Source organism: Taudactylus pleione, unplaced genomic scaffold, assembly GCF_031769625.1.
Source record: "Taudactylus pleione unplaced genomic scaffold, aTauple2 ptg000094l, whole genome shotgun sequence".
Lineage (NCBI taxonomy): Eukaryota > Metazoa > Chordata > Amphibia > Anura > Myobatrachidae > Taudactylus > Taudactylus pleione.
The window spans coordinates 1,833,581-1,851,308 of record NW_028284496.1 but is presented as its reverse complement, the minus strand read 5'-3'; the positions used below and the strand labels follow the sequence as shown (position 1 = coordinate 1,851,308).

The 17,728-nt window shown below is 48.1% G+C and overlaps 1 protein-coding gene across 1 annotated transcript in view; it reads left to right on the top strand.

Annotated features, from left to right (window-relative positions):
- Positions 1-8,609: 8,609 nt before the first annotated feature.
- Positions 8,610-17,728, top strand: part of LOC148526752 (interferon-inducible GTPase 5-like) — a 73,662-nt gene continuing 64,543 nt past the window's right edge. The window contains exon 1 of the mRNA XM_088469847.1: positions 8,610-8,757. The gene's annotated coding sequence lies outside the window, so the exon portion shown is untranslated. The remainder of the gene's footprint in view (positions 8,758-17,728) is intronic.

Sequence of the window (17,728 nt, the reverse complement as noted above, 5' to 3'; positions counted from 1 at the left end):
GTTACTAGTTATCGATATAAAAAGCATATATTAGGCGCACTGAGGTCAGTTCTGTAAATAGTTAAAAAAAAATTGTATTTTATTAGGTATGCTTTAAAAAAGTATTATTTTACATTTACATATATTAAATTGTACTAAGATGGTAACACAAAGGGGAGAGACCCTTTAATTATCTTGAAGAATCATATAAGTGTATTAGAACCCCCATAACGCTGGTATCCTATCCTATAATGAAAGCTTTACAAAGTCATTTAAAAGAAAGTATAGAAGAAATGGGTAAAAAAATGCAAAAACAGTAACATGTTAAAAAAAAAAAAGAAGCTGTGAGCCAGGGGTGTATCTACAATGGGTGCATGGTGTGTGGGGCACACGGGCACACCCTGCACCCACAGTCTTATACTTACCTCTCCATAGTGCTGCTTTGCAGTGCCGAGTCGGTGCTGCATAGCATAAAAAATCACTGGGAAAATGGCGGCGGACATTTCCCCAGTGACCTGCGCATGCACAGTACTACTGTCCCCGAGGAAATGGCGCGGGCTCCATTTTCCCAGAGACCCGCACATGTGCAGTAGCTTCTGGCACTAAGCCAGAATCTACAGTGCACAGCGGGACCACCAGAGAGAGAGGAGGGGGCCCGCACTGAGTCTGCACGCGGGCCCCCTCCTCTCATAAAACACCCCTGCTGTGGGCATTTATTAAACTCTTTGGGCCTCAATCTGCATTTCCCACTCTCCTGATGTTGGACACAGTGCAGAGATGGTTTTCTTCTGGGCATGCATCTATGTCGCAATGCGCATGCGTGCAGATAGCGTGCTCACAGAGTATGAAAGCGGTGACTGAGGCGCGCGGGGGATGCACGGTGTTGAGAATGTAGTGGGCGGTGCCTGGGTGGTGGCTTAGCGCAGCCGCATAGAGATGGCCTGTCTTATGGGCGTGTTATGGGCGTGTTGCAGTCTCTGTATACCATGGTTGCCTACCCTCCCGATTTTAGCGGGAGGCTCCCGATTTTTAGTGAAGCCTCCCGCTGCCCCGCAAAGTGTGCATTCACTCCCGGTTTCTCCTTAAAACCGGACTGCGCATGCGCGAGTTCGGAATGCCGGGGGCAGGGTCTGCGGGGGGACGTCATGTCGCGTGATGCCATGTTATTGAAGCCAGCCACTGCGGGGTAGTAGGTAGCGGTGGCGGCTTGTCAGCAGTGCACACATACCTGTAGTGTGCTTGTCCGCGGCTTCATCGGCGGCCCCCGGCGGAGGTAACAGCAGCGCTGCAGTGATCGGGTGTCGGGCAGCAGTCAGTGGTGCGCGTTGACCTTTACTTCCCCCCACGGTGGCCGGCTCCAAAGTAAGGCAACTGCGTCTCATTTATATTCTATTTTGTCCATGGTGGCTGGGTGCTGAGTGTCACAGGCATACAGAGCTGCCTCTGGAAGTGCACTCACTGTCAGCCAATAAATGGATGGCTGTCAGTGAGTGCCCTTTCAGAGTGCAGTTCTGTATGGCTGTGACCAGATGTGTGTGTGTCAACATCAACAACTAAGTCCATTAATGTTTTAATTCAACATCCCACTAAGCTATCACTGAGAATTTGCATGCAGTTTGTGGAGAGTGCACTGTCAGTGAGTGCACTTTCAGGGGCCTATACATCAAGGAAAGGAAAGGAAACTGCATCATATATATATAAATTTATAGCCCATGGTGGCTGGGTGCTGAGAGTCACAGGCATGTATCCTAGATAAAGGACAAAAGAACATAAATACAAGTTCTGAAATGTTGATATTATACAGGCTCCGTGAGGATTTCTTATAAAGTCGTCTGAGTGCCACCTCTCAAATATTGCAATTGATGCGGGTACTGCTTCAGGTACACCACGAGGAGGGCACCGGACGTGGCTGCCTTTGGACACAGCCAGGGAGTGCCGGCTTCCATTACTATTATATATATTAGGGGTGAGCGGGTTTGGATTTCTGAAATCCGAACCCCCCCGATCCGAGTCAGGCTCGACTTTTCCCGCCTGACTCGGATCTGAAATCGAGGCAAAACGTCATCATCCCGCCTTCCGGGTCTCGCAGGTTTTGGATCCTATATAAGGTACCCGCGTCGGCGCCATTTTCTCACTCGGCTGTGGACAGTGAAGAGGGAGGGTGGGAGTTAGGGCTGGCTGGGCTGTGTAGTGTAGTGTAGTGCTGTGCTGCGCTGTGCGGCTGTTGTCCATAGGGGCTGTGTCCACTACTTCAAAGTCCATAGGGGCTGGCTGTGTTGTGCTGTGCTGCTGTTGTTAATAGGGGCTGTGACCACTACTTCAAAGTCCATAGGGGCTGGCTGGACTGTGTTGTGCAGTCAGATGTCCATAGGGGCTGTGTCCACTCCAAAGTCCTCTGCAGTGTCCCAGTCCTAAAGGGGTGCTGTAGTGCTCTGTCCGTCAGGGGTGCTCCCCCCAAGAGCTATAAAAAAATATATTTTTTCTGTGTTTGTGAATTGTGTGCGCAGTAGCCGCACGTGCATCAACAAAGTAGTGCCAAGCGTGCGCCTGTGTCATAAGTAAAGGGCCGGCTGGCTTGACCGTTAAAGGGTGCTGTAACCCCCAAAGTACACTCCAAACCAAATAACAAAATATTTTCTGTGTTTGTGAATTGTGTGCACAGTAGCCGCACGTGCATCAACAAAGTAGTGCCAAGCGTGCGCCTGTGTCATAAGTAAAGGGCCGGCTGGCTTGACCGTTAAACGGTGCTGTAACCCACAAAGTACACTCCAAACCAAATAAAAAAATATTTTCTGTATTTGTGAATTGTGTGCACTGTGGCTGCACGTGCATCAACAAAGGAGCAGCGCCAAGCGTGCGCCTGTGTCCCATAAGTAAAGAGCCGGCTGGCTCATTTCTTAAAGGGTGCTGTAACCCACAAAGCGCACTACTCTCCAGCAAAAATAAAAAAATATTTTCTGTGTTTGTGTGCGCCTTAGCCGCACGTATATATCAATATAACATAAATGGAGGACCAAACTTTCTCCGATAAAAATAAAATAGGGAAAGATCAAGAACAACTTCCTCCTAGTGCTGTTGCTGCTGCTGGGAGTTGTTCATCATCCCAGAGAGGAAGTAGGAACACCACTACTTTTACTAAACAATTGACCCTCCAACAGTCCCTAGCGATGAGGATGAAGTACGACAGCAGTCATCCTGAAGCAAAACGTGTAACTGAGGCCTTGACTGCTATGTTGGTGTTAGACATGCGTCTGGTATCCGCCATTAGTGCAGTGGGATTTAGACAATTGATGGAGGTAGTGTGTCCCCGGTTCCAAATCCCGTCTAGATTCCACCTGCATCCTCAAAGCAGCAGCGACAAGCGTGCGTCTGTCTGTTAAAGGGTGGTGTAACCCTCAAAGTGCGCTCCACAAACAATAAAAAAATTCTTCTTTTTTTTCTGTCTTTGTGAAATGTCTGGGCTGTAGCCGCACCTGCATCCTTAAAGCAGCAGCGACAAGTGTGCGTCTGTCTGTTAAAGGATTACATCGGTGACAACATCCAAGTAGGCATGTCAGACAGTCCGTACCTGTACTGGCAGGAAAAAGAAGCAATTTGGAGGTCCCTGTACAAACTGGCTCTATTTTACCTGAGTTGCCCCCCCTCCAGTGTGTACTCCGAAAGAGTGTTTAGGGCAGCCGGGAACCTTGTCAGCGAAAGGCGTAGGAGGTTGCTTCCACAAAATGTGGAGAAGATGATGTTCATAAAATGAGTTATCAACTCTTCCAGGGAGACCAGCCTCCTGAACGTACAGAGGGACCTGTGGTTGTGGATTCCAGCGGGGACAAATTAATACTCTGTGAGGATGAGGATGTACACAACACTGAAGAGGGTGAGGAATCGGTGGATGAGGAGGATGAGGACGACATCTTGCCTCCGTAGAGCCAGTTTGTGCAGGGACAGATTAATTGCCAGCTTGTTTTGTGGGGGCCCAAACGAGCCAATCATTTCAGCCACAGTCGTGTGGCAGACCCTGGCGCTGAAATGTTTGGTTTGTTAAAGTGTGCATGTCCTGTTTATACAACATAAGGGTGGGTGGGAGGGCCCAAGGACAATTCCATCTTGCACCTCTTTTTTTTCTTTGAATTATGTACTGTTTGGGGTCTAGTTTTTCAAACTGCCATCCTGTCTGCCACTGCAGTGTCACTCCTAGATGGACTACGTGTTTGTGCCGCCCACTCGTATCTCTTAGCATAGTCATCCAGCTACCTCGGTGCAACCTTTTGGATATAAAAATACTATTGTGAGGTGTGAGGTGTTCAGAATAGACTGGAAATGAGTGGAAATTAAGGTTATTGAGGTTAATAATAGCATAGGAGCAGAAAAACACACAAATTCTGTGATTTTAGCTGTTTTTATGGGTTTTTTTTTTCAAAAATACAGATCCAAAACACAAAACCCAGAACCCAAAACACGGAAGGGTGGTTTTGGCAAAACCAATCCAGATCCAAAACACGAAGAAAGATCCAGATCCAAAACACGAAAAGTGGCCAGTGCACACCCCTAATATATATACATATATACATTACTCTATATATATATAAATATATTTTTTTTATTTTTTATCTCTATATCCTGAGTGACAATAGACACACCCATAGGTGGAGCTAGACACGCCCTTTGGGCGGATTATGACACGCCCCCTCAGTGGCGTGCCGCGCGAAGCGCAGCACATTCTGCTACCACTTGCAATCTTCCTGAAACTAGTTTTCAAAAGTAGGCAAGTATGCTGTATATAGACTCTCATCCGCTCACACAGGAGGCCATACTAAGAGGTAAAAACAGCACCTGCCATGGGGCTGGTGCAAGTTTCCATGTGCATCTAAAGATGTACTAAGCAGTATGTCAGCATCTACGGACTTTGCGAGTGGGCGTCTCAGTCCTTGTATATTCGAACACACGGATGTACGCCAGGCGAGGACTTTGTAGCGACATTTGCATAAAGTTGTAGACTGGGAAACTGCCAATAGTTGCAGACACGGACCAGGGTAAAGCCCCCACCCGCCCCCTTGAATCGCAGCCTGCTAGGCCCCACCCCTTTCCAAAAGAGGAGGAGTTTAATATCCATGGGGCCCATCGGGGAATTACCCGACTCCCCGGTGGCCCAGTCCGAGCCCGCGGACGTGACTCAGTAGCAGCCTCTTTGTGTATAGACCATTAATAGGTTGCTACCTTCTGAGAACTATTCAAGTTTTCATTACAGTTATTAAAGTGCATCGGGTGGTGGGAGGGGAGTAGGGTTAGGCACTAGGGGAAGGTTAGGGGTAGGTATTTGGCATAGGGACAGAATACTTATGCTGCTCCTCAGATAATCGCACAGAACTGCACATCACATGGCTGCTGGAACCCCAAAGAAGACGCTGGAGCTCCTATAGACACAGGTAAGTGGCCGCTGTGCCACCAGGAACAATTATCATTTGGACATGTCGTCTGTGTAGACATGCTGCATGTTCACATGCTAAATGTCAACCTAACATGCCACACCCTTACAAACTTACAGGGGTGAAGCTAGGCATTCTGTTACCCAGGGTAAAGACTCGGCTTGGCGCTCACCACCCACCTTGTAGATAGTAGTCATCCTCGGCTAGCTTAGATACAGATGTCGTCATTGTATAAAGACTGACATTGACACTGGCAGCTGGTTCTGAGTAGGAAGGAACCAGTTACCAATAATACATCAATTTCAATATACAGCATTTTGGGTACATACATGAAATTCATTTATGTATCATATACACAGGACCTGAATGTAATTTAATACAATATTTTATTAATTTTGTGCCTTAAACAAAGTTTGTGCACACTTAACCATCAAAAAGCAAAGTTTTGACTGACTATCTCAGTCATGCTAAAAAAAAATCCAGATTACGGAATATTCCCCCCGCCCCCCCACAGCCTAACCCTAATTCTCCTCACGTGGCCACCTCCTCCCAGCATCAGTCAGTGAGGAGAGGTGGAGTCGATCGGGAGAGTAGGTGTACCTGCCCTGCACAGCACATGCTGAAAGAGGACGCGACCACTAGAGGTAAATCAGGGAGAGGGGAGGGGGGGAGTGCGGAGAGGGAGGTCGGAGACCAAGACGGTGGCCGAGGAATGGGGGCCCATGAAAACTTTGCTATAGGGCCCCCCTGGGTCTACATTCCATGTGGGGAGACTTTCTTAGCACACATTCCATGCGGGGAGACTTGCTTGGCGCACATTCCATGCGGGGAGACTTGCTTGGCGCACATTCCATGCGGGGAGACTTGCTTGGCGCACATTCCATGCGGGGAGACTTGCTTAGCACACATTCCATGCGGGGAGACTTGCTTATCACACATTCCATGCGGGGAGACTTGCTTGGCGCACATTTCATGCGGGGAGACTTGCTTGGCGCACATTCCATGCGGGGAGACTTGCTTATCACACATTCCATGCTGGGAGACTTGCTTATCACACAGTCCATGCGGGGAGACTTGCTTATCACACAGTCCATGCGGGGAGACTTGCTTGGCACACATTCCATGCGGGGAGACTTGCTTGGCACACATTCCATGCGGGGAGACTTGCTTATCACACATTCCATGCTGGGAGACTTGCTTATCACACATTCCATGCGGGGAGACTTGCTTGGCGCACATTCCATGCGGGGAGACTTGCTTGGCGCACATTCCATGCGGGGAGACTTGCTTATCACACAGTCCATGCGGGGAGACTTGCTTATCACACATTCCATGCGGGGAGACTTTCTTATCACACAGTCCATGCGGGGAGACTTGCTTGGCACACATTCCATGCAGGGAGACTTGCTTGGCACACATTCCATGCGGGGAGACTTGCTTATCACACAGTCCATGCGGGGAGACTTGCTTATCACACAGTCCATGCGGGGAGACTTGCTTGGCACACATTCCATGCGGGGAGACTTGCTTATCACACATTCCATGCGGGGAGACTTGCTTATCACACATTTCATGCGGGGAGACCTGCTTGGCACACATTCCATGCGTGGAGACTTGCTTAGCACACATTCCATGCGGGGAGACTTGCTTAGCACACATTCCCTGCGGGGAGACTTGCTTAGCACACATTCCATGCGGGGAGACTTGCTTGGCGCACATTCCATGCATGGGGATTTTTAAAACTCACTGTAGAATAAAATATAACAACAACTTTGAAATTTAATAACAGGTGTTAAAATAACAGGTAGTGACAGCTTCCCCATATAAACTGCACAAGTGTTATGGTGATATTGTATCGCCATTATAGCTATTTTATGTGATTATGGCATTTTCAGTGTATTTTAGGTAGATCTGGCTTTTCCAATGTTTTTTTTTTCATGTGGATTAGGCTTTTTTAATGTATTTTATGTGGTTCTGGCTTTTTCAATTTTAATATGGATCCTACTTTGTTATATATGTATTGTAGTGGTTTGATGTGGTTTTCCTTGGATGTGTGTGTGAATATACAGTAGTTTTCTTTCGTATATTTCTGTATTTGTGTATAGATAGATAGATTTACATGTTATAATAACACCCACCTCCACGGCCCAAACGTTGTCAATCTTATTTAAAAAAAATTGATGCCCCCCCTCCACTGTATCCCACATTATCTACAGCTCCGACCACCTCTGAACCCCCTTATTTATATGATGCCACAAGGGGTCCGCAGCACCTTTCAGAGTATAGAAACAAAATGAACAGAACAATAAAACAGTGACTTACAGTACAGACCACTGAAGAACATGGACATGGTTTATAAACATCGCAGCATCAGCAGTCATAATACCCAAATTCAGCAATGGGGCGGCCGATCCCGAAGTAAGGCAGTGAGGAGGAGATGAAGGTATAAGTGAGGTATGAGGGCCCTGATCGTGAGAGCTTACAATCTAAAACATTTTATTGGCAGAACCTTGTAGCTCTGCTCACACACTGCACTGCCCTCCCCACTCCAAACTAAAGCTGCCCATCCACTAGAAGATTTTGACAGGCGATTGCACGATAACGACTCCGTTATCGTCCAATCGCTTGCAAATCGTCCGCAAATCGGGCACTTCAAAGTCGGAAACGACCAGCGATGCGCGCGCCCGTTGGTCGTTTTCGACATCAATCATCGGGCAAACATGCTGCTCAACCTGACGATAACCAATGGAAAACTGCGCTTTAGAGTCTGTGCTGGGACACAGCTGAGTCTTTGCCATGGGTGACAGAATGCCTAGCTTCATCCCTGTAAGTTTGTAAGGGAGTTTTCCTTTGCTTATTTGTTTTGTAAGGTTGACAATCACCTTATTTTTCTGCGACATTTTTGTCTGATCCCCCTGCTTTATTAAACGCTAGGTATTCTTTTCTGTGTTATATACAATCTGACGATAACGTCAGATTCAGCATGTTGCCAGATGATTGATGAGCCTGCACTGAACGCGCAGTCGTTCAGTGCAGGCTCATCACATAGAAACGACTGCATGATTACAATGTTGTCATCGTGCTGTCATTTCTATAGTCTGCTAGTGGATGGGCAGCATTACATCTCTGTTACACAGTGACAAGCGATGAGGGTTATGAAGCTCCTCCCCTTCTGAGGTCACAACCACTAGTGGGTGTGCAGGAGGAGAGTGGGGAGCAGACACAAAGTGGGTCAGCTGGAGATGAGACTGATGCCTGAATACAGGGAGAGGAGGAACCCAAAAACAATCTAAATTGGAAAAGTACAAGAACGTCTGAGGACGTGAGGTGACGGGAGAGGCTGAGTATCTGGAATAAGGTATCTGGCTGCTTTCACTTTCATTTCCTGTAAGAGAATTGCATTTGTTTGTACAGAAGTTATAACTGGGCACAGCTGGCTATAGGAGCTGCAGGAACATCACCCCTGGTATCTCATCTGCCTCTGTAATCTTTGAACTACAACAGTGAATAAGGTAATCACTTATACACCATTACCAGCCAGGGACTGGTTTTTCAACCATTAATTTAGTGATTTTACATTTTTGCTGCAACCCACGCAGGTCTGAATTTTTTATGCAGTTGTATATATTTATTTAAACCATTGTATATCTTTTTTGAAACCATGTTGTGTCTGTATATGTATAATTCATTTTTCGCCAATTATCCCCATTTTCCACAGATGTTTTTTTTCACCCTATTCTATTATTTCATCAGAAATAATAGGATATTTCTCCTGAAAACATGACAACATGATAAGCTCATAGACCTATGTGTTTACGCCATTTCAGGGTAAGGAAACGCCACTTATCGTAGATTTTTTTCAGGATGTATCAAGTCTCGAAAAAAAAAAACTGATAAATTGCAGCGTCGGGCAGACTTTGGGGCTAATTGGATAGCCCTCGGGGATCCATTAGTTTCCAGTGGGGTAACTACCATAGGTGTAGGGGGTGTGGCAGCTATGGGGCACGGACCGACCCGGGGCCTGGCCCTCCCCTGCACCTATGGTGCCAGGCATCGGTCCGTGGCCAACCCGCAGTCTCCTCACTCCCTTCGACTTACCTGCTCCATGGTCACGTCCCCTCTATGGTCGAGTCCTCTTGGTCGGCTCCGCCTCCAGCTCTCCTCATTGACTGATACAGGGAGAAGGAGTGGCCACCTCCTCCCAGCATCCGTCTGTGAGAAGACAGAGATGGAGCCGACTAGGAGAGAAGTTGTGCCTGCCCTGCGCAGCGTGACCACGAAGCAGGTAAGGTGAGGGGTGGGGAGTCTGAAGGGGGCTGCAGATCTAAGGGGGCCCATGAAAATGTAGCTATGGGGCCCCCTAGATCTTGTTACACAATGTTCGGGTCTAATTTGAAATCCCCCAATGTATTGATAAAAGTACCTCTACACGCCCTATAATAGTATTGTCTGGGACATGGTCTGTCCTGGAATATACATTTTTATATAAATAAGGAGAAAATAGACTAAAAGAAAATGACAAAAGCTGCTGATAATTTTAAGCTGCTTTACCCATTATCTCACTAAATAGGGACATACTGTAAGTCTCCTGCAGTGAAAGTAATAACGGCATCTTCAGTACAAGTGAGAAATGGGGTTATACATTTACAGTGACGCTAAATCATAGCAGTTACTTTGTGTCGTTTAGTAGTGTTAGCGTTAGTGGTAGCGAGGTGTCGGATATTTATTGAGCTCTGCCCAATGTATTAAAAGGATAATCATTTAAAAGCAAAATCATATTCTTTACCCTCAGGGCCTGATTCAGAGGCGCTCACAAAAAGCGAGCGCTCGCTCTGAATCAGGGCAGGCGCTTGTTTTTTTAGGAGCGGCCTCCTGGCCGCTCGCATAGCTGTGGGTGACCACCAACAGCTATAGCGAGCGGCCATGATGATGGTTGCAATGGTCAAGACCATCGCGACCGTCGGGCTTGCGACGAGACACTTGTGGTAGGGTCTCGTGGCCGCAAGCCCCAGTGAGCTTCTGGCTCAAATAGAGCCGGAAGCTCTCTCACTGACATCACTGGTGATGTCAGTGGGGCTGCCCACAAACGGCAGGCGTTCCCTTGGGAACGCCTCCGTTTGTGAAGCCACGCCTACAAAATGGGGCGAGCTGTCGATCAACATCGAGATCTGCCCCTTTTGTAGTGAGTCTCGGAGCGAGCGCTTTTTGCGCTCGCTCTGGGGCTCGCGCACGCGGCCACCATCGACCCGCTTGCGAGCGCAATGCGCTTTTGAGCGGGTCTGAATCAGGCCCTCAGTCTCCTTTCTTGTGCAATAAGTAGGGCTGATCATCAACATCAACTACTCTGCCATCGATAGTCAATGAATTTTCACTATCATTAAGAAACTATCAATGGTAAGCCATCTATGATTTATCTATGCGCAGTTGGTGCATAACTGCGTAATGTGCATGACTGGGACGCACTAGCTATGGGGCATTAGTCACCGATGTCTACCATCGTGGCCTCCCATTAATGGTGAAAACACTCACCATCGATGGTTGCTAACTATCAATGGCCAACCATATTGCCAAGCTCTGTGCAAGTAACAGTCCTCTTTAACCCCTTGCTTCAGGGGGATATTCATTTTTCATAACTAATCGCCTCGTAAAACAATTGCTGCATGCTGTAGGCGGGTTCAGAGAGAGACGTTTACGAGCACTTGGCGGTATCAGGGATACATACTGTAAATCAATCACATTTGGGGGCGAAGCCGGGGACAGGGCCGCGTGATCTTGTCATTGTGGCCCCTCTTCACAATGCCGTTATTTTCGTATAGTGTTTTTATGTCCAAAACGTTGCACCGAGGTAGCTGGATGACTATGCTAAGCGACACGAGTGGGCGGCACAAACACGTGACCCATCTAGGCGTGAAACTGCAGTGGCAGACAGGATGGCAGTTTGAAAAACTAGGCCCCAAACTGTACATAATGCAAAGAAAAAAAAGAAGTGCAAGATGGAATTGTCCTTGGGCCCTCCCACCCACCCTTATGTTGTATAAACAGGACATGCACACTTTAACAAACCAATCATTTCAGCGCCAGGGTCTGCCACACAACTGTGGCTGAAATGATTGGTTCGTTTGGGCCCCCACAAAACAAGCTGGCAATTAATGTGTCCCTGCACAAACTGGCTCTATGGAGGCAAGATGTCATCCTCATCCTCCTCATCCACCGATTCCTCACCCTCTTCAGTGTGTACATCCTCATCCTCACAAAGTATTAACTCGTCCCCACTTGAATCCACCACCACAGGTCCCTCTGTACCTTCTGGAGGCTGGTCTCCCTGGAAGAGCTGATAATTCATTTTGATGAACATCATCTTCTCCACATTCTGTGGAAGCAACCTCCTACGCCTTTCGCTGACAAGGTTCCCGGCTGCACTAAACACTCTTTCGGAGTACACACTGGAGGGGGGGCAACTCAGGTAAAATAGAGCCAGTTTGTACAGGGGCCTCCAAATTGCCTCTTTTTCCTGCCAGTACAGGTATGGACTGTCTGCCATGCCTACTTGGATGCTGTCACCGATGTAATCCTCCACCATTCTGTCAATGGTGACAGTATCATATGCAGTGACAGTAGACATGTCAGAAATTGTTGCCAGGTCCTTCAGTCCGGACCAGATGTCCAAACTTGGTCCTGCCTGCCCTGCATCACCGCCAGCGGGTTGCTTAGGATACCTAAGTTTTTTCCTGGCAGCCCCAGTTGCAGGAGAAAATGAAGAAGGAGCCGTTGACGTGTCACGTTCCGCTTCAGCTGACAGTGTGTTCACCAGCAGGTCTTTGCACCTCTGCAGGCTTGTGTCGGCCGGAAAGAGAGAAACCACATAGGCTTTAAACCTAGGATCGAGCACGGTGGCCAAAACGTAGTGGTCTGATTTCAACAGATTGACCACCCTGGAATCCTGGTAAAGCGAATGAAGGGCTTCATCCACAAGTCCCACATGCCGAGCGGAATCGCTCCGTCTTAGCTCCTCCTTCACTTTCTCCAGCTGCTTCTGCAAAAGCCTGATGAGGGGAATGACCTGACTCAAGCTGGCAGTGTCTGAACTGACTTCACGTGTGGCAAGTTCGAAGGGCTGGAGAACCTTGCACAACACGGAAATCATTCTCCACTGCGCTTGAGTCAGGTGCATACCCCCTCCTTTGCCTATGTCATAGGTGGATGTATAGGCTTGTATGGCCTTTTGCTGCTCCTCCATCCTCTGAAGCATATAGAGGGTTGAGTTCCACCGCGTCACAACCTCTTGCTTCAGGTGATGGCGGGGCAGGTTCAAGAGTGTTTGCTGGCGCTCCAGTCTTCGGCACGCAGTCGCTGAATGGCGAAAGTGGCCAGAAATTTTTCGGGCCACCCAAAGCGTCTCCTGCACGCCCCTGTCGCTTTTCAGAAAATTCTGCACCACCAAGTTTATTGTGTGAGCAAAACATGGGACGTGCTGGAATTTGCCCAGATGTAATGCCCGCACAATATTGGTGGCGTTGTCAGATATCACAAATCCCCAGGAGAGTCTAAGTGGGGTAAGCCACTGGGCGATGATTTCCCTCAGTTTCTCTAAGAGGTTGTCGGCGGTGTGCCTCTTACTGAAACCGGTGATACACAGCGTAGCCTGCCTTGTAACGAGCTGGCATTTCTGAGATGCTGCTACTGGTGACGCTGCTGCTGTTGCTGCGTAAGGTGATACATCTACCCAGTGGGCTGTCACAGTCATATAGTCCTTAGTCTGCCCTGTTCCACTTGTCCACATGTCCGTGGTTAAGTGGACATTGTGTACAACGGCATTTTTCAGGACACTGAGGACACTTTTTCTGACGTTTCTGTACAGTCTCGGTATCGCCTGCCTAGTGAAGTGGAATCTAGACGGGATTTGGAACCGGGGACACACTACCTCCATCAATTGTCTAAATCCCACTGCACTAATGGCGGATACCGGACGCACGTCTAACACCAACATAGCAGTCAAGGCCTCAGTTATACGTTTTGCTTCAGGATGACTGCTGTCGTACTTCATCCTCCTCGCTAAGGACTGTTGGAGGGTCAATTGTTTAGTAAAAGTAGTGGTGTTCCTACTTCCTCTCTGGGATGATGAACGACTCCCAGCAGCAGCAACAGCAGCAGCGGCAGCAGTAGGCGTAGCAATGCAGGATCCTCCGGAGGAATCCCGGATAGGAGAGTCAGTCATGCCAGTGATATGGCCTGCAGGACTACTTCCGATCCTAACTAAGGAGGAAATTGACGAGGAGGGAGTTGACGGTGTGGTTTGCAGGCGCTTGGATACAACAGGACAACGGGATTTAGGTGTCCCTGGACTGCTTACGGTCTTAGCCAAAGTTTCTGAACTTGACAGTAACTTTTTATGAACGCGCTGCAGGTGCCGTATAAGGGAGGATGTTCCTAGGTGGTTGACGTCCCTACCCCTACTTATTTCACCTTTACATATGGTACATATGGCAAGACAGTTGTTGTCCGGATTTGGATAGAAATATTGCCAGACCAAAGAGGTGGAATGTTTGGTCTTCTGCCCAGGCATGACCGTGATGGGCTTTTTCATCCCACGGACAACAACTGTCTCCCCCGGAGCCTGATTTAAACAAACCACATCACCATCAGAATCCTCCTCGCCAACTTCCTCCTCAGCGCCAGCTACACCAGTATCCTCATCCTGTTGTACTTCAACAGTGACATCTTCAATTTGCATATCAGCAAGTGGACTGTGGGTGCTCCTTTCAGCACTTGCAGGGGGCGTGCAAATGGTGGAAAGAGCCACCTCTTCCCGTCCAGTGCTGGGAAGGTCAGGCATCGCAACCACCACCACACTTGGACTCTCCTTGGGGATTTGTGATATCTTCTTAGAAAGCACAGTTCTTCGCTGTGCTTTTGCCAGCTTAACTCTTTTGATTTTTTTAGTGGGAGGAGGGCTTCCATCGTCATGTGAAGCTGAACCACTAGTCATGAACATACTAGGGATCGACCTTAGCCGTTCCTTGCCACTCTGTGTCGTAAATGGCATATTGGCAAGTTTACGTTTCTCTTCAGCTGATTTAAATGTCTTTTTCAAGGTCATTTTCCTGAACTTTGCCATTTGGGATTGTATGTGCCCTCTACTATGACATTGGGCATCGGCCTTGGCAGACGACGTTGATGGCATGTTATCGTCTATGTCATGACTAGTGGCAGCAGCTTCAGCACTAGGAGGAAGTGGTTCTTGATCTTTCTCTATTTTATTTTTATCGGAGAAAGTTTGGTCCTCCATTTATGTTATATCGATTTGATATATACGTGCGGCTAAACACAGAAAATAATTTTTTTTTGGGTTTGGACTGGAGTGTACTTTGTGGGTTACAGCACCCTTTAACGGTCAAGCCAGCCGGCCCTTTACTTATGACACAGGCGCACGCTTGGCACTACTTTGTTGATGCACGTGCGGCTACTGCGCACACAATTCACAAACACAGAAAATAATTTTTTTTTGGTTTGGACTGGAGTGTACTTTCGGGGGTTACAGCACCCTTTAACGGTCAAGCCAGCCGGCCCTTTACTTATGACACAGGCGCACGCTTGGCACTACTTTGTTGATGCACGTGCGGCTACTGCGCACACAATTCACAAACACAGAAAATAATTTTTTTTTTGGTTTGGACTGGAGTGTACTTTCGGGGGTTACAGCACCCTTAACGGTCAAGCCAGCCGGCCCTTTACTTATGACACAGGCGCACGCTTGGCACTACTTTGTTGATGCACGTGCGGCTACTGCGCACACAATTCACAAACACAGAAAATAATTTTTTTTTGGTTTGGACTGGAGTGTACTTTCGGGGGTTACAGCACCCTTTAACGGTCAAGCCAGCCGGCCCTTTACTTATGACACAGGCGCACGCTTGGCACTACTTTGTTGATGCACGTGCGGCTACTGCGCACACAATTCACAAACACAGAAAATAATTTTTTTTTTGGTTTGGACTGGAGTGTACTTTCGGGGGTTACAGCACCCTTAACGGTCAAGCCAGCCGGCCCTTTACTTATGACACAGGCGCACGCTTGGCACTACTTTGTTGATGCACGTGCGGCTACTGCGCACACAATTCACAAACACAGAAAATAATTTTTTTTTTGGTTTGGACTGGAGTGTACTTTCGGGGGTTACAGCACCCTTAACGGTCAAGCCAGCCGGCCCTTTACTTATGACACAGGCGCACGCTTGGCACTACTTTGTTGATGCACGTGCGGCTACTGCGCACACAATTCACAAACACAGAAAATAATTTTTTTTTGGTTTGGACTGGAGTGTACTTTCGGGGGTTACAGCACCCTTTAACGGTCAAGCCAGCCGGCCCTTTACTTATGACACAGGCGCACGCTTGGCACTACTTTGTTGATGCACGTGCGGCTACTGCGCACACAATTCACAAACACAGAAAATAATTTTTTTTTTGGTTTGGACTGGAGTGTACTTTGGGGGTTACAGCACCCTTTAACGGTCAAGCCAGCCGGCCCTTTACTTATGACACAGGCGCACGCTTGGCACTACTTTGTTGATGCACGTGCGGCTACTGCGCACACAATTCACAAACACAGAAAATAATTATTTTTTTGGTTTGGACTGGAGTGTACTTTCGGGGGTTACAGCACCCTTAACGGTCAAGCCAGCCGGCCCTTTACTTATGACACAGGTGCACGCTTGGCACTACTTTGTTGATGCACGTGCGGCTACTGCGCACACAATTCACAAACACAGAAAATAATTTTTTTTTTGGTTTGGACTGGAGTGTACTTTCGGGGGTTACAGCACCCTTAACGGTCAAGCCAGCCGGCCCTTTACTTATGACACAGGCGCACGCTTGGCACTACTTTGTTGATGCACGTGCGGCTACTGCGCACACAATTCACAAACACAGAAAATAATTTTTTTTTGGTTTGGACTGGAGTGTACTTTCGGGGGTTACAGCACCCTTAACGGTCAAGCCAGCCGGCCCTTTACTTATGACACAGGCGCACGCTTGGCACTACTTTGTTGATGCACGTGCGGCTACTGCGCACACAATTCACAAACACAGAAAATAATTTTTTTTTTGGTTTGGACTGGAGTGTACTTTCGGGGGTTACAGCACCCTTAACGGTCAAGCCAGCCGGCCCTTTACTTATGACACAGGCGCACGCTTGGCACTACTTTGTTGATGCACGTGCGGCTACTGCGCACACAATTCACAAACACAGAAAATAATTTTTTTTTGGTTTGGACTGGAGTGTACTTTCGGGGGTTACAGCACCCTTTAACGGTCAAGCCAGCCGGCCCTTTACTTATGACACAGGCGCACGCTTGGCACTACTTTGTTGATGCACGTGCGGCTACTGCGCACACAATTCACAAACACAGAAAAAAATTTTTTTTTTGGTTTGGACTGGAGTGTACTTTCGGGGGTTACAGCACCCTTAACGGTCAAGCCAGCCGGCCCTTTACTTATGACACAGGCGCACGCTTGGCACTACTGTGTTGATGCACGTGCGGCTACTGCGCACACAATTCACAAACACAGAAAATAATTTTTTTTTTGGTTTGGACTGGAGTGTACTTTCGGGGGTTACAGCACCCTTAACGGTCAAGCCAGCCGGCCCTTTACTTATGACACAGGCGCACGCTTGGCACTACTTTGTTGATGCACGTGCGGCTACTGCGCACACAATTCACAAACACAGAAAATAATTTTTTTTTTGGTTTGGACTGGAGTGTTCTTTCAGGGGTTACAGCACCCTTAACGGTCAAGCCAGCCGGCCCTTTACTTATGACACAGGCGCACGCTTGGCACTACTTTGTTGATGCACGTGCGGCTACTGCGCACACAATTCACAAACACAGAAAATAATTTTTTTTTGGTTTGGACTGGAGTGTACTTTCGGGGGTTACAGCACCCTTTAACGGTCAAGCCAGCCGGCCCTTTACTTATGACACAGGCGCACGCTTGGCACTACTTTGTTGATGCACGTGCGGCTACTGCGCACACAATTCACAAACACAGAAAATATATTATATTTTTAGCACTTGGGGGGAGCACCCCTGATGGACAGAGCACCCCCTGGACAACACTACAGCACCTCTTTAGGACTGGGACACTGCACAGGACTTTGGAGTGGACACAGCCCCTATGGAGAACTGACTGCACAACACAGTCCAGCCAGCCCCTATGGACTTTGAAGTAGTGGACACAGCCCCTATTAACAACAGCAGCACAGCACAACACAGCCAGCCCCTATGGACTTTGAAGTAGTGGACAACAGCAGCACTACACTACACTACACTA